The following is a 17,863-nucleotide window of genomic DNA, read 5'->3' on the forward strand; positions in this document are numbered from 1 at the left end:
CTTGGCGCTGCTCCGGGGTCAGGGCATCGGAGAGTCGGACCCCGTCCACGGATCCATCTCTCTCCCGGGTCCTCAGCAGGTCAGGGAGGGGCTCGGAGTCGTCTTCCGCCCCACTGTCTGTGGCCATCAGGAGGCTGAGTTCCGAGCGCACAAAGTGTGGTTTGAGTCTGTTGGCGTGGAGGACCCGGAGGGGGTTTCGGGGGGACTCCATGTCGATGAGATAGGTGACAGGGCCCTTGCGTTCGACCACCTTGAAGGGTCCTGTCCATTTATCTTGCAAGGCACAAGGTTCGGTGGGGGACATCACCCACACCTGCTGTCCAGGTTCGAACTCAATGGAGGAGGCATGTTGATCGTACCATTTCTTCATGTCCTCCTGACTGGCCTCTAGGTTGGCTTTAGCGATCACCCTGAATCGCCTGGTCTGGTTGCGGAGGGTCAGGAGGTACTTTTAGACATCCGGAGGGGTTTTCAGGGGGGCCATCTCCCATTCCTCTTTCACTAGGCTGAGGGGTCCTCGGACAGGGTGCCCGTACAGGAGCTCGAAAGGGCTGAAGCCGAGGGACTTCTGGGGGACTTCTCGGTAGGCGAAGAGGAGGCACGGTAGTAGCACGTCCCACTGGCGGCGTAGGGGCTCCTCCAGCCCCATAATCATTCCCTTGAGGGTGCGGTTGAACCGCTCGACCAGTCCGTTTCCTTGCGGGTGATAGGGGGTTGTGGAACGGTAGGTGACCCCGCACTGCTGCCAGAGGGATTTCATGTACTTTGAAATAAAGTTCGTGCCCCGGTCACTGACGACCTCCCGGGGGAAGCCCACTCGCGAGAAGATCCCCATCAAGGCCCGGCCTACTACCGGTGCTGTCACTGTTCGAAGGGGGATGGCCTCAGGATAACGGGTGGCGTGGTCCACCAGGACCAGGATGAAGCGGTGCCCTTGTGCTGTCCGGGGGTCCAGGGGCCCTACAATGTCTATTCCCACCCGTTCGAACGGGGTGGTGACCACGGGGAATGGCTGCAGGGGGGCCTTGAGTTTTCGGCCGCTCTTGCCGCTGGCCTGGCAGGTGGGGCAGGCCCGGCAGTGGTTGGAAAAGTCATTTCGCATCTTGGGCCAGTAAAAGTGTGTCACCAGGCGGTTGTAGGTTTTATCTTGCCCCAGGTGCCCAGCCAGGGGGACATCGTGGGCCAAGTTTAAGAGGAAGTCTCTGAAACGGAGGGGTACCACCAGTACCCGACTGGCCCCCAATTCTGCAATTCTCTGCTCGCTGTACAATAGGTCGTTGTCCCAGTAGATCCAATGCGCCCCGGCGGTGTCTCCCGCGCTCTGGGCGAGGGCTTGCTGTCGGAGTCCCTCGAGGGAGGGACAGGTCTTTTGCTCCTGCCGAAATTGTTCTTGGGTGGGCCCCCCCTCGTGACGCCACTGAGCCAGGTCTGGAAGGTCCTGAGGCTGAGCGGGCTCTTCCGGGGCTTGTTCTGGGGGTCAGGGCGGCCGGCATCTTCCTCTGGAGCGATCGGGGGAGGAGGTGCTGGCCATTCGGGCTCTTCTGGTCTGGGGATGGCACGGGCAGCCATGGACCGGGTGGTTACGCACGCCCAGTCGGGGAGGCCCAGCATCCCCAGGTGTTCTCTTCTTTCAACGGCCGCCCACGGGGAACTCTCGAGATCGTTCCCCAGGAGGCAGTCCACGGGGGCATCATCGCGGACAGTCACTTTCAGCATGCCGGACACTCCTCCCCATTCGAAGGGGACACAGGCCATCCGACATAGGCTCTCGGAATTGTCGGCTGATCGGACAGGGCAAAGGGCGTTTGGCAGGATTTGTTCCGGGGTCACCAGGTGACAGCGGATGGCCGTCACACTGGCCCCTGTGTCACGCAGGGCTTCGGCCTTGCGTCCATTTATGTTCACCCACTGGCTGTATTTTCTGGTGTTTGCGGGTAGGGGGACCCGCGGGACCATGTCTCTTCCCCCTAGGCAAGCCAGGACCATGGCGGCAGGTTCCCACTCAGGCTGCTCTTGCTCGTATTCTTCATGTTCTTCGGAAGCTTGTTCTTCTCCTAGGGCGGCGGCCACGACCTGGCGGGGCCCGGGAGTCTGGTTCTTGGGGCAGTTCGGGTCGTTGGCATAGTGTCCGACCCGCTGGCACCGATGGCACGTGACATTGGCTCGGAACCCTGGGCGCATCGGAGTGTTCCCCCGCCCAGCCGGGGGCGGGGTGTTGTTGACGGGAGCTGTTGGGGCGGCATCTTTACCCCGGCCCTGGCCTCCTCCTCCTCCTCGGGGACGATGGTGACCTTGGTTGTTTCGGTTCTGCTCGGTTGGCCCACTCCGGGCCACGCGGGTGCTCTCCCAGCGGTCAGCCTCAGCGGCGAGCTGCCGAGGGTCAGTCAGTTTACTGTCGAGGAGGTGCTGCCTGAGCTCGACGAAGCAGTTGTTGGAGAGGTGCTCCCATACAATGAGATTGAAGAGTTGCTCTTAGGTAGTGACTCGGCTACCCTTGATCCACCCTTCGAAGGCTCTGCTAAAATAGTTCACATATTCCACCCAAGTTGTACCCGGGATCCGGGTGCAATCGCGGAACCTCTGGCGGTACATCTCGGGTGTGAGTCCATATCTAGTGAGGAGGGCGGCCTTCATGTGGTCATAGGACGTCATTTGATGGTCCGGGAGCTGTAGCAGGGCATCGCTCCTTCATTGACGAACCTCCCCCACAGACCGGCTCCCCAGTCACTTCGATCGATCCGGTGGGAGGTCATGGCGATCTCATAGGCCTTGAACCACTGTTGTATGTCGTCGTTCCGATAATATTCTCGGACGACGTCCTTGGGAATGTGGACTTTTTGTTCCGTAGCGCCCGGGGTGCGCGGTTGCTCGGGCACCCCTAGTTCTTTGTTTTGTTTTCGTAGTTCAATTTCAGCTAGCTTGCGCTCGTGTTCGTACGCCAATCTCTTTTCTTCGAGTTCTCTTTGTCTTTGCTTCTCTTCCCGCTCTTCTCGGAGCCGTAAGTGTTCTAAGTTCAGTTTTTGCTCAGCTAGTTTTAGCTCTCCGTCCAACTTGAGCCGTGCCAACTCTAACTCGTGGAGTCTGGTTTTGTCTCTTTCTTGGATCTCTTCCTGTGAGAGACCCGCTCTCCGTTCTTCGGGAGAAGTGGTGTTGGTTTCTGAGGTTTCGACGTTTTGGTCCTGGGGTCTGACGGCCCCGGTTTCCGCCCAAGACTCTATGGCGTGCTTGAAGTCGTCTTTCGTGCTCAGACCGGTGGTAGCAATGCCTAGTTCTATACAGAACTGTTTTAACTCTCGATGGTTGTACTCCTCCAATTTATCCATCTGGAATTTCTCGGTGGATCCGCTCTCTTTGGTTGTCATTGTGGTTTTTAGTCGTGGGGTGAGTTACTCTCTGTACGGTACGCGTTGATTCGGATCGCGCCGCTGGCCACCAATGTTAGACGGGACCTAGAGGGTCGGCCGAGGACAAGAGGAGAGGTCTCCGGGGAGAGCCGTCTCCAGCGATCGTACAGACAAGTAACTTCCCCCCCACAGATGGACACCACACAAAGATAAGGTTTAACGTTCTTTTTTTTTTTTTTTTTTTTTTTTGCGCAAGACCTTTATTGACAATCAAGCATTTAACACAGCAAGAGCCTACAACCCGGAGGCCGGCTCGCTACGTTTATTCCATTAACCATCATCGTAATCCAATGCCACACATATTCCAGAAAATTACAGGGTATCGCACGTATGGTTAATAGCTGGCATTCGAAACTGAGTCTCACTTTTTTCACTTTTTATAACAATAACAGTAAACCAACATACCCCAATTCGGCCGTATCATGTAATCCTAATGTACTACCCAGCAGTCGCGTCGATACATCTAGGGTCCCTCTCCCCCCGCCTCCATCGCACACTTGTCCCATCAACACGCATGCAGTCCTGCAACCCATTCAGTCCGTGTGTGGAAGTTCCTCATTATCCTGCTGTGAGGTCAGATAATCTTCTAGATAAACCCACATGTTTTTTGGTCGCGACTTAGCTGGCATCAGTTCCTCGTAAGTTTGTAACTTGTCACGGCAGGTGGACATGTCGTGTAACCACGTTTTTAACTTCGGTACTTTGCGACTATGCCAGCATTGTGCCACTTGTCTCTTAGCCAATAAGAGTGCTATCGCACAGAACTTCTTTTTCAAGGCTCTGAACTGCGGTATTATCCCCAATAAGCAGATTTTGGGTGTGCAGTGTACCTCCTCCTCCAGCATGATAGATAAAGTAGTAGTCACCTGCCCCCAGTATCCTCCCACCTTGGCGCAGTCCCACGCTAAGTGTGCAAAGCCCGCCCCCTCCCTGTTGCACCTTTTACATCTGTCCTCCTCTTGAAGCCCAAATTTAAACAATTTCTCTGGTGTGTAATATACTTGATGGAGGAATTTAAAGTGAATCAGCCTCAGATTACCATTCGGTGTGAGTATTTGTGTCAGAGCGCATGTGTTAGCCCATTCTTCATCAGATAATGGCTCGTCCAGTAGTGCATCCCATCGCCCTTTCGCTTTCAACCCTTGTCCATCCAGTTCCAATTGTGCGGCTGAATACAGCCTAGACACCAGGTGTGATAAATCATTAGTTGTGATTAACAGTTGCAGTGGTGCAAGGCATTGCGGCTCTGACGGGAACGTGGGGTAGTGCTCCCTCAGGGCTCTAGTGAGTCTGTAATACGTGAAGCGAAACATGGACGTTTGGTTACTTACATAACCCAGGTTGTCCAAGCCCACGAACTCCCCATCTCGGAACACGTCTCCCATCCTGTCGATACCGGCTTTGGCCAGTAGAGACATTCCGACGCTCTCCCCAGTTACCGAAAGCTCCTGGTGGTGGTGTAGCATCATGGCTGGTGCATACAGTGGGGTCTTGTGTGCTAGTTGCCCTAACTTATGCCAAGCTTTGACCGTGGTATCTACCGTGTTAATATCTCTAGCATGTAGCGGGGGGCGGGTGTGTGAGATGATTGCCGTGAGTGGAATAGGGTGTGCGTCGCTCTCCTCTATAGCGGTGTGGGTGAGGTAAGGAACTGCGTGATACCAATACGCCGCATATTGTGCCTGTGCGCACAAGTAATACAGGAGAAAGTCAGGTACCCCGAAGCCGCCTCTTGCAAGTGGAAGTTGCAGAGTCCGTAGATCCACACGTGCTTGTTTACCCGCCCAAATCAAAGTCCGCACCAAGGAGTTTATATGTCGGAAGACAGCCTGCGGTGGAGTGATTGGTATGTTGTTAAACAGGTATAACAGCTTAGGCAGTATGTTCATTTTAACAATCGCTATCCTGTCTGCCAATGAAAGGGGCAGACGTATCCAGCGTTGTACACTGTCCTCCAGTTTCGTCAGCACCACTCCGTAGTTCGCCCTGAGCACCTCATCCGGATCTCTGTGGTACATGACCCCTAGGTATCGTATAGGGTCCTGTTGCCAATCCAGCGGAAAAAGGTTTAACGTTCTTTATAAGCAATTCTGAAGTACGGTAGAATGGTACAAGGAGGTCTGGACCCAGGGGTCCCCTCGATTCTAGTCTCTTGGAGGGAAAAGGGGGTAGCGGGACAGTTCTGTTACCAATCTGGTAGGTGCGATGAGAAGATGGGTAGCTCACAATCCTCGAGCTCGGTGTTGTAGGCAGACGGGCCGCGGCAGCGCCAGCAGGTCCCGATGAGATCGAAGGCAGCAACGGTCCGCGGCAGCGCCAGCAGGTCCCGACGAAGATGGTAGTTACAACGAGCCGCGGCAGCGCCAGCAGGTCCCGACGAGGATGAAGGTTGCAGAAGGCCGCGGCAGCGCCAGCGGTCAGAACGACAGTTCACAAGGCAGGGCTGCGGCAGCGCCAGCAGTCCGTCAAGGATGAGTTCTTCACGGTGTCTCTCGACTCCAGGATACAACTGCCTTCCTGCTCTGGAGCTGCCCCAGTTATAGGTCTGGCGCCCTTTGATGTCCGGACCCTCGCACTTGGAGGTCGGGGGGTCCGGGATGAGAGAGTCCAGACACCCAGCAGGGGGGTGGAGCCAGCGCCCGGGGAGGCTGGGGGCGATCGGCACCTGGCGGGGGAGAGCCATCGACACTCCTCTCTCCCATTGACCTGCCAAGTGGTCCGATCACCTCCTGGGTGGATGGTGGTGCCGGGATGTCGGGGCCTGGCCAGGCCCAGGGTTAGGGTCGAGCTGAGGCCACGCGGCCTCGTGGTGCAGTGTCCAAGATGGCGGCTGGACCCGGGCAATGGTACTGGTGGATGCCCAGGCCGGTGATATGACGATGTTCGGGGCAGGTGTCCCGTGTGGGACGGGTTACGGGTGACTTGCGAGGGTGGCTTCTGTAGAGTCGGTGTCCTGGCTCTGTTGTGCGGGGAGGAAGCGAGCCCCCTTCTGGGGCCTGTCCAACATGCGTCCCCCCCAGCTGAAGGCGGGGAGAGTCACCCATCCTCTTGGGGACTCTCTCCGTCGAGGCGGAAAAAGCGTGACAGGCCATCCGCATTGGCATGATCTTGACCAGGGCGATGCTCCACAGTGAAGTCCATCCCTTGCAGGGAGATGGACCATCGCAGTAGTTTGGGATTCTCCCCCCGCATCTTCATTAACCACTGCAGGGGGCGATGGTCTGTTTGTACCCGGAAGTGAGTACCGAAGAGGTAGGGCCGGAGTTTCTTGAGGGCCCACACCACTGCGAAGGCCTCCCGCTCGATGGTACTCCAGCGCTGTTCTCGGGCCAGTAGGCGCCGGCTGATGAAGGCCACTGGCTGGTCGACCCCTTCGGAGTTGAGCTGCGAGAGGACAGCCCCAATGCCATGGTCCGAGGCGTCAGTCTGGACTATAAACTCACGGCTGTAGTCGGGGGCCTGGAGCACCGGGGCGGTGCACATGGCGGCCTTCAGTTTCTCGAAGGCCGCTTGACAGTCGGGGGTCCAGTTGACCGTTTTGGGATGCTTCTTGGATGTGAGTTCCGTGAGGGGCCCCACAATGCTGCCGTAGTCCTTCACAAACCTCCGGTAGTACCCGGTGAGCCCCAAGAAGGCTCGTACCTCAGTTTGGGTGACGGGGGGCTGCCAGGACTGGATGGCAGCGATCTTGAGTTGGAGAGGGGCCACCAGACCGTTCCCCACTTGGTGTCCAAGGTAGGTCACTGACCCTTGGCCGATTTGGCATTTGCTGGCCTTGATGGTGAGGCCAGCTCGCTGAAGGGCCTGTAGGACCGCTCGGAGGTGGCAGAGGTGGTCTGACCAGTGGCGGCTGTATACTGCGATATCGTCCAGGTAGGCAGCGCTGAAGTCTTCGAGGCCTGCCAATATTTATTTATTTATTTGGACATTTTTAAAGCGCCTGGTGACGCCAGAAGGCGTGTCCCCGCGCTATGATAAGTGAGCAGTTGCCATCCCCCCCTCCCCCAGGAGCTACCTGCTAAAAAGGTAAGTTTTTAATTTTTTCCTAAACAGGGCCTCTGATGGCTCAAGACGCAAGTCTGGGGGCAAGACATTCCAGCACTTGGGAGCAAGGTATCTGAAAGATCTCCCCCCCATCCGCGCCTTCCTAACTCTGGGCACCACAAGTAGTCCCGTCTGAGAGGACCGTAAATTGCGGGTAGGCTCATAGTGGGACACCAAACTCTGAAGCGGCACAGGGGCTTTGCCGCTCAGAATGCGATGGCACGTTGAGAGGGCCTTAAACTCAACTCTCTTCTCCATCGGAAGCCAATGGAGAGCTTGGAGAGCGGGTTTAGAGGGAGACCTTCTCGGGAGTCTTAGCACGAGCCGTGCTGCGGCATTTTGGAGCACCTGAAGGCGCCCCATGACCTTGCCTGAAGCCCCCAAATAAAGCAGGTTACCATAGTCTAGGCGCGAGGTGACCAGGGCGTGCACCAGCGTCCTACGAGCCGAGATGGGAAGCAGATCTAGAACCTTCCTCAAAGTTCTCAAGACACCGAAACACACCCCTGTCACCCGGCCAACCTGCGGGCCAAAGGCAAGGTCCTTATCAAGCCACATGCCAAGATTCTTGGCCTCCAGGCTGGGAGTGGGGGCCTCACCTAGGCAGGGTGGCCACCACGCAGGCGACCACGCAGAAGGCCCGCCCCCCACCACGATCACCTCGGTCTTGCTGCCGTTCAGTTTTAAACAGTGTGCGGACATCCAGGCTGCAAGATCTTGCATGCAGTTCCTGAAGATGTCCGCCGCAAGGCCGGGGGAACGAGATAGGGAGACGACCAACTGCGTGTCGTCGGCGTAGGACACCAGGTGGAGACCGTGGCCCTCCGCGATGGCTGCTAACGGGGAGACGTAGATATTGAATAAAGTCGGGCTCAGGGACGAACCCTGAGGTACGCCCTGGCCCAACTCGATCTCCCTCGAATAGCATTCTCCCATCCTGACTTGGAAGCATCTATCAGACAGGAAGGACTTAATCCAACCAAGCGCAGCACCTGTGACCCCTCCTTCACTCAGACACTGTAGCAAGGTGGTATGTGCTACAGTGTCGAATGCTGCACTTAAGTCGAGTAGGATCAGAGCCATAGTCTGGCCCTCATCCACACCCTGTCGGAGTGCCTCCACCGCCGCCAGAAGTGCAGATTCCGTTGAGTGACGGGGACGGAAGCCAAATTGTGAGTCATGGAGTAGCGATGCCTCCTCCACGAACTGCATCAGTTGCGTATTAGCAATTTTCTCCGCTATTTTGGCCATGTAAGGCAGAAGGGAAATGGGGCGGAGATTGTCGAATTTCTCGAAATTCACATTGGCCTTTTTTTGCAGGGGGAGTACAACTGCCCGCTTCCAAGCCTTGGGGACACTCTGGGACAGAAAAGAGGAATCGAGTAGATTGCGAACATAAGGTTCAAGCACCTGCAAGCTGCCCTTAAGCCGACTAGGGGTCGTCGGGTCTCTTGGAGAGCCAGATTTAATTGACCCGCAGATGCGGATTAGCTCTTCTGTGGGCGGGGTGAGGAAGGAGGTAAGCTTTCGTACTCCCGTCTTTTTGACACCCTTCCCCCATATGGGAGCGTTTATTGCCTGCCGAGGAAAGGAATTGTAAAGGTGAGTGACTTTGTTAGTGAAAAATTCTGCAACACGGTCACAGCCCTCCACCGTGCAGAGTGGTTCACGAGTCTTTGAAAAGTGGCTGGAGCGTTCTTCATGCCGAAGGGCATCACAGTGAACTGGTAGTGCCCATCCGGGGTGGAGAAAGCGGATCGTTCTTGGGCCCTGGGGGTGAGGCCGATCTGCCAGTAGCCCGCTGTCAGGTCGAAGATGCTTAGGTAGCGGGCAGCCCTCATGCGGTCGATCAGTTCATCTGCTCGGGGGATAGGATGAGCGTCGGTTCGGGTGACAGCGTTCAGACCCCGATAGTCAACGCAGAACCGGAGCTCGGGGGTGGTGCCCGGGGCGGCCGCCTTGGGTACCAGTACGACCGGGCTGGCCCAGGGGCTGTCTGAGGGCTCGATGACCCCGAGTGCGAGCATTTTTGTGACCTCTTCGTGGATGCAGGCTCGCACCCGGTCCAGGACTCGATAGGCCCGGTGACGGATAGGGGGGCTGTCCCCAGTATCCACGTCGTGAAGGCACCAGGGGGTGACCCCGGGGGTGAGGGAAAATAGGTCCGCAAATTGCAACAGGAGGGTCCGACAGCCTTGGCGCTGCTCCGGGGTCAGGGCATCGGAGAGTCGGACCCCGTCCACGGATCCATCTCTCTCCCGGGTCCTCAGCAGGTCAGGGAGGGGCTCGGAGTCGTCTTCCGCCCCACTGTCTGTGGCCATCAGGAGGCTGAGTTCCGAGCGCACAAAGTGTGGTTTGAGTCTGTTGGCGTGGAGGACCCGGAGGGGGTTTCGGGGGGACTCCATGTCGATGAGATAGGTGACAGGGCCCTTGCGTTCGACCACCTTGAAGGGTCCTGTCCATTTATCTTGCAAGGCACAAGGTTCGGTGGGGGACATCACCCACACCTGCTGTCCAGGTTCGAACTCAATGGAGGAGGCATGTTGATCGTACCATTTCTTCATGTCCTCCTGACTGGCCTCTAGGTTGGCTTTAGCGATCTCCCTGAATCGCCTGGTCTGGTTGCGGAGGGTCAGGAGGTACTTTTAGACATCCGGAGGGGTTTTCAGGGGGGCCATCTCCCATTCCTCTTTCACTAGGCTGAGGGGTCCTCGGACAGGGTGCCCGTACAGGAGCTCGAAAGGGCTGAAGCCGAAGGACTTCTGGGGGACTTCTCGGTAGGCGAAGAGGAGGCACGGTAGTAGCACGTCCCACTGGCGGCGTAGGGGCTCCTCCAGCCCCATAATCATTCCCTTGAGGGTGCGGTTGAACCGCTCGACCAGTCCGTTTCCTTGCGGGTGATAGGGGGTTGTGGAACGGTAGGTGACCCCGCACTGCTGCCAGAGGGATTTCATGTACTTTGAAATAAAGTTCGTGCCCCGGTCACTGACGACCTCCTGGGGGAAGCCCACTCGCGAGAAGATCCCCATCAAGGCCCGGCCTACTACCGGTGCTGTCACTGTTCGAAGGGGGATGGCCTCAGGATAACGGGTGGCGTGGTCCACCAGGACCAGGATGAAGCGGTGCCCTTGTGCTGTCCGGGGGTCCAGGGGCCCCACAATGTCTATTCCCACCCGTTCGAACGGGGTGGTGACCACGGGGAATGGCTGCAGGGGGGCCTTGAGTTTTCGGCCGCTCTTGCCGCTGGCCTGGCAGGTGGGGCAGGCCCGGCAGTGGTTGGAAACGTCATTTCGCATCTTGGGCCAGTAAAAGTGTGTCACCAGGCGGTTGTAGGTTTTATCTTGCCCCAGGTGCCCAGCCAGGGGGACATCGTGGGCCAAGTTTAAGAGGAAGTCTCTGAAACGGAGGGGTACCACCAGTACCCGACTGGCCCCCAATTCTGCAATTCTCTGCTCGCTGTACAATAGGTCGTTGTCCCAGTAGATCCAATGCGCCCCGGCGGTGTCTCCCGCGCTCTGGGCGAGGGCTTGCTGTCGGAGTCCCTCGAGGGAGGGACAGGTCTTTTGCTCCTGCCGAAATTGTTCTTGGGTGGGCCCCCCCTCGTGACGCCACTGAGCCAGGTCTGGAAGGTCCTGAGGCTGAGCGGGCTCTTCCGGGGCTTGTTCTGGGGGTCAGGGCAGCCGGCATCTTCCTCTGGAGCGATCGGGGGAGGAGGTGCTGGCCATTCGGGCTCTTCTGGTCTGGGGATGGCACGGGCAGCCATGGACCGGGTGGTTACGCACGCCCAGTCGGGGAGGCCCAGCATCCCCAGGTGTTCTCTTCTTTCAACGGCCGCCCACGGGGAACTCTCGAGATCATTCCCCAGGAGGCAGTCCACGGGGGCATCATCGCGGACAGTCACTTTCAGCATGCCGGACACTCCTCCCCATTCGAAGGGGACACAGGCCATCCGACATAGGCTCTCGGAATTGTCGGCTGATCGGACAGGGCAAAGGACGTTTGGCAGGATTTGTTCCGGGGTCACCAGGTGACAGCGGACGGCCGTCACACTGGCCCCTGTGTCACGCAGGGCTTCGGCCTTGCGTCCATTTATGTTCACCCACTGGCTGTATTTTCTGGTGTTTGCGGGTAGGGGGACCCGCGGGACCATGTCTCTTCCCCCTAGGCAAGCCAGGACCATGGCGGCAGGTTCCCACTCAGGCTGCTCTTGCTCGTATTCTTCATGTTCTTCGGAAGCTTGTTCTTCTCCTAGGGCGGCGGCCACGACCTGGCGGGGCCCGGGAGTCTGGTTCTTAGGGCAGTTCGGGTCGTTGGCATAGTGTCCGACCCGCTGGCACCGATGGCACGTGACATTGGCTCGGAACCCTGGGCGCATCGGAGTGTTCCCCCGCCCAGCCGGGGGCGGGGTGTTGTTGACGGGAGCTGTTGGGGCGGCATCTTTACCCCGGCCCTGGCCTCCTCCTCCTCCTCGGGGACGATGGTGACCTTGGTTGTTTCGGTTCTGCTCGGTTGGCCCACTCCGGGCCACGCGGGTGCTCTCCCAGCGGTCAGCCTCAGCGGCGAGCTGCCGAGGGTCAGTCAGTTTACTGTCGAGGAGGTGCTGCCTGAGCTCGACGAAGCAGTTGTTGGAGAGGTGCTCCCATACAATGAGATTGAAGAGTTGCTCTTAGGTAGTGACTCGGCTACCCTTGATCCACCCTTCGAAGGCTCTGCTAAAATAGTTCACATATTCCACCCAAGTTGTACCCGGGATCCGGGTGCAATCGCGGAACCTCTGGCGGTACATCTCGGGTGTGAGTCCATATCTAGTGAGGAGGGCGGCCTTCATGTGGTCATAGGACGTCATTTGATGGTCCGGGAGCTGTAGCAGGGCATCGCTCCTTCATTGACGAACCTCCCCCACAGACCGGCTCCCCAGTCACTTCGATCGATCCGGTGGGAGGTCATGGCGATCTCATAGGCCTTGAACCACTGTTGTATGTCGTCGTTCCGATAATATTCTCGGACGACGTCCTTGGGAATGTGGACTTTTTGTTCCGTAGCGCCCGGGGTGCGCGGTTGCTCGGGCACCCCTAGTTCTTTGTTTTGTTTTCGTAGTTCAATTTCAGCTAGCTTGCGCTCGTGTTCGTACGCCAATCTCTTTTCTTCGAGTTCTCTTTGTCTTTGCTTCTCTTCCCGCTCTTCTCGGAGCCGTAAGTGTTCTAAGTTCAGTTTTTGCTCAGCTAGTTTTAGCTCTCCGTCCAACTTGAGCCGTGCCAACTCTAACTCGTGGAGTCTGGTTTTGTCTCTTTCTTGGATCTCTTCCTGTGAGAGACCCGCTCTCCGTTCTTCGGGAGAAGTGGTGTTGGTTTCTGAGGTTTCGACGTTTTGGTCCTGGGGTCTGACGGCCCCGGTTTCCGCCCAAGTCTCTATGGCGTGCTTGAAGTCGTCTTTCGTGCTCAGACCGGTGGTAGCAATGCCTAGTTCTATACAGAACTGTTTTAACTCTCGATGGTTGTACTCCTCCAATTTATCCATCTGGAATTTCTCGGTGGATCCGCTCTCTTTGGTTGTCATTGTGGTTTTTAGTCGTGGGGTGAGTTACTCTCTGTACGGTACGCGTTGATTCGGATCGCGCCGCTGGCCACCAATGTTAGACGGGACCTGGAGGGTCGGCCGAGGACAAGAGGAGAGGTCTCCGGGGAGAGCCGTCTCCAGCGATCGTACAGACAAGTAACTTCCCCCCCACAGATGGACACCACACAAAGATAAGGTTTAACGTTCTTTATAAGCAATTCTGAAGTACGGTAGAATGGTACAAGGAGGTCTGGACCCAGGGGTCCCCTCGATTCTAGTCTCTTGGAGGGAAAAGGGGGTAGCGGGACAGTTCTGTTACCAATCTGGTAGGTGCGATGAGATGATGGGTAGCTCACAATCCTCGAGCTCGGTGTTGTAGGCAGACGGGCCGCGGCAGCGCCAGCAGGTCCCGATGAGATCGAAGGCAGCAACGGTCCGCGGCAGCGCCAGCAGGTCCCGACGAAGATGGTAGTTACAACGAGCCGCGGCAGCGCCAGCAGGCCCCGACGAGGATGAAGGTTGCAGAAGGCCGCGGCAGCGCCAGCGGTCAGAACGACAGTTCACAAGGCAGGGCTGCGGCAGCGCCAGCAGTCCGTCAAGGATGAGTTCTTCACGGTGTCTCTCGACTCCAGGATACAACTGCCTTCCTGCTCTGGAGCTGCCCCAGTTATAGGTCTGGCGCCCTTTGATGTCCGGACCCTCGCACTTGGAGGTCGGGGGGTCCGGGATGAGAGAGTCCAGACACCCAGCAGGGGGGTGGAGCCAGCGCCCGGGGAGGCTGGGGGCGATCGGCACCTGGCGGGGGAGAGCCATCGACACTCCTCTCTCCCATTGACCTGCCAAGTGGTCCGATCACCTCCTGGGTGGATGGTGGTGCCGGGATGTCGGGGCCAGGCCCAGGGTTAGGGTCGAGCTGAGGCCACGCGGCCTCGTGGTGCAGTGTCCAAGATGGCGGCTGGACCCGGGCAATGGTGCTGTTGGATGCCCAGGCCGGTGATATGACGATGTTCGGGGGCAGGTGTCCCGTGTGGGACGGGTTACGGGTGACTTGCGAGGGTGGCTTCTGTAGAGTCGGTGTCCTGGCTCTGTCGTGCGGGGAGGAAGCGAGCCCCCTTCTGGGGCCTGTCCAACACAGATATATCAATATTATGTTTGACAATACTAGAACAACAGGGGTATAGGGCAAAGAATGACTGCACTTTGTCCAATATTTTATGGTCTAGTTATTTTGTGGGTGCCAAGAACCTGAAGTCACATACCCCTAGACTTCCAAGGGCAATACCCAAAAACGCTTTTGCAATAAAACATTGTGTTTTAAAAACAATATTATGTGCTTAAAGGAGTTCTGGCAACTTTTGGGCCCGGTGATACAGCACTTGCTGCACCATTCAAATCATGACCCGGTTGTCTGCAAGGTAACTGCCTGTTTAGGAATAAAATATAGCAATAATAGGTATTTAGTGGAGTGCCTGGAGCTTGTAGTCCCGATGCCACTGCACCTGCTGCACTATTGAAATCATGACCCTAGAGCTTGCAAATACCTGCACTTATGACTGCCTGTTCGCGCTGTGCTTGTGAAATCTCTTCTTTTTAATATATCTTAAAAGAGGGCTCTTATCAGTTCCCAATGCCGAATGACTGTGTTCATTGGCTTATGTGTGGAACGTTTATTTTGTTAACTTTCCCTTCCTGCACACATTTATGATACTTCGACTAAAGCTGTTCACACTGTTTAAGCCCCATTCACTGTCAAGATAAGATTGCTTCCCAAGGAAAAGGCAGACAGCTTCTAACAGTATGCTGGAATGCTTGCTTTTTAGGTTTAGCCTGCACGAGAAATCTATTGTTTTTAATATTACCTGAAAAAGGACTTACATCCTGCCTCCTCTTACTCCTGGCTTGTAATTGGTTCCTGCTCTGTGTGCCACTTACACCTTTCCTCCATTTCTATTTGGATGTAGCATATTTCCCTGCATTTACCAATGCTTGCTCCTCGATTGCTTCTCTTATCAGTTTCCCGCCACCAAGATACTGTTAACATACTCTTTGGTGAAACTATATTTTCATAAAGTTTTGCCTTTTACTCTTGCAGCATTTTTATATAACATTTTATCACCCGGAGAGATCACGGGCCAGATGTAGGCAAAATAGATTTACCGATTTTTAATTACCGAATTTTACCGATTCGGTAATTAAAAATCGGTAAATCTAAGGGGTGAATATGTAGGTATTCCAGATGTGCTGGAATACCGATTCGGAAGAATTCGGTATTTACCGATTCGGTAAATACCGAATCGGTAATGCCCATTCATTCCTATGGGCTTTGAAGCCCATAGGAATGAATGGGCATTACCGATTCGGTATTTGAATTTGCTGAAACAACAGCAATGAAACATGTCAGCATCATTCAAGTATGGTACAATTTGAACCATTTTTAATTGGGACCACCCGCAGCAACAGAATAAAGTCAATACAGCTAGCAAGTGGTTCCCATTTTTTTTTAATAAAAATTTTATTTGTATTTTGCAAGGTTTTAAGCAGAAGAAAGAGAGGAAAAAAAAGACAAGAAAAGAAGGAGAAGGAGAATAAAGGAACAGGCGACATTCCGCTATAGAACCCCACACAGGGGGTGCTGAAGAACATTACTGCAAAGAGAAAAGCCCAAAAGTACATCAAAAAGGGACGGCAACCAGCAAGGTCAATAGGAATGCAAGTGATATGGTTCGTCAGTCTCCATCGCTCGGGAGGCGCACCCATGCCTCAGTGGCTAGTGCAAAGTTCTCAGAAGGAAAAGGGTGTCCCAATCATGATCACAATCATGGAAAAAGGCCAGGCCGTCCGCCTGCAGAGGCGATTCGTGTCGCAACTAAAAGAAGAACAACATCCCAACTCTACACCCCGCCCCCCCATTTCCCCCCCACCCCCCGCCCCGCCCCCAGTGGTGGCGACCATCACGCACTCAGAACATCATCATACACACCGGTGATTAAATTTGGAAGAGGTGTAGCGCACGTAGCGCCGAAGGGCAAACTGCTGAAGGCAAACCTCGTGACAAAAACCTAACCAAGGGTCCCCAATTGAACATGAAGTTTTTAAATTTCGAGGTCCTCTTAGTCTATTTTCCTGTAGTTTTGTCCCGTAGATAGTGGTTAAAATCAATCTCTCTCCATACAGTATTATTCGGGTATTTTCCTCCTGTGACGATATCTCGTCTTCTCTAAAACCGGGTTTCTGAACGCCAGAAACCCGGTTTTAGAGAAGACGAGATATCGTCACAGGAGGAAAATACCCGAATAATACTGTATGGAGAGAGATTGATTTTAACCACTATCTACGGGACAAAACAACAGGAAAATAGACTAAGAGGACAACTGAACCCCAATGACGTTGTAGCAGGGGTGTTGAACAAGAGATTAGAGGCCGAATTTATTCAATTTAAGCCTTGAAGAAGTCTGTGGATTAACACCATATCAGACGAAACACGTGTCGGCTAGGAGGTTTTATGAACAATCAACGCATGAAATAAAAGAAAGAAGAGAAGAAAACAAACAGCGATTTGTGATTTGTCCATTGGCTGCAAAGTGAATTTTCGTATTAGCTCAGGATAAATGTTGTGTACTAGCAAGGATAGATGAGTACAACTTTGCGTCCAGGTTGAGGAGCGCTATCGGGCGATTAGATGCGCATTTGGAAAGATCCTTCCCCGGTTTGGGGATGATAGAAATCAGGGCCTCAGCCATGGTGTCCGAGGTTCTCCCCTCAGATGCCATCGCTTTAAATGGGAAACCAGGTAATCGCAGATGTCCGATGCGAATGTTTCGTAAAACAGGGCCGTATAACCGTCAGTACCCGGGGCTTTGTGGAGTTTCAGAGCCTTTATGGCATCCAGTACCTCCTCCCTAGAGATGGGGGAAGACAGCAAATCGTTCCATTCCCTGGAGACCTGTGGGATAGGAAGACCACCCAAAAACGCAGACTGGGCCTCTGGGTCCAGGGCGTCGCTCGAGTAGAGACCTGCGTAAAAGCGGCCAAAAATGGCTGCCTTGTCTGCATCTTTATGCCGAACAGAACCTGTATGGTCCTGTATGCCCCCGATGTAATCCCTCTCGCGCTTATCTCGAAGCTGCCGGGCAAGGTGGCGCCCAACCTTGTTCCCCTAGGAGTAGGAGACGCGTCTAAGATGCAGGAGGGTAAATTCAGCCCGGTTGTTATAATGAGCTCTCAATTTCCCCCGTACCGCCGTAAGCGGGCGGAGGGTCACCCTAGAGGGGTTCGACTTGTGCGCTTGCTCCAGTGTAGTGAGCTCCGACTCCAGAGCCTCCCTCTCCTTCCGCCGAAGCTTGTTAAGATTCGCATTAAGGGCGAGGCACGTACCCCGTATGGAGGCCTTGCACGCATCCCATGTGGTATATACTGACGTATCAGAAGGTGGGTTAAGAGCAAAAAAATCTCCAATAGCCTTTCGCAGCTCCTTACAGGACACCTCATCCCGCACCAATGCTGCTGGGAAGTACCACTTCCGCCAGCCGTCCCCCCCTACAGACCAATGTAACCCAAGCACCACTAAGCTATGGTCAGATAAAGAGAGTGGGAAAATATCAGCCATTCGGATATCTCCCCTGAGGGCCTGGCTAACAAAGATGTGATCTATGCGGGAGTATGAGCGATGGACATGAGAAAAGAATGTATAATCCTTGGTCTGAGTGTGTACGAAGCGCCAGCTATCCAGCAATCCCAATTCGCCTATTTGTCGCTGCGTTTCTCCCAAAAAGACCCCAGTATCTGCCCTGCGCGCCCCGAGCTATCCAAGTCCCTGTCCCACACCATGTTGAATTCCCCCAGCAGTATCAAGTGCCCTT

Source organism: Lissotriton vulgaris, chromosome 12 (genome assembly GCF_964263255.1).
Source record: "Lissotriton vulgaris chromosome 12, aLisVul1.2, whole genome shotgun sequence".
NCBI lineage: Eukaryota > Metazoa > Chordata > Amphibia > Caudata > Salamandridae > Lissotriton > Lissotriton vulgaris.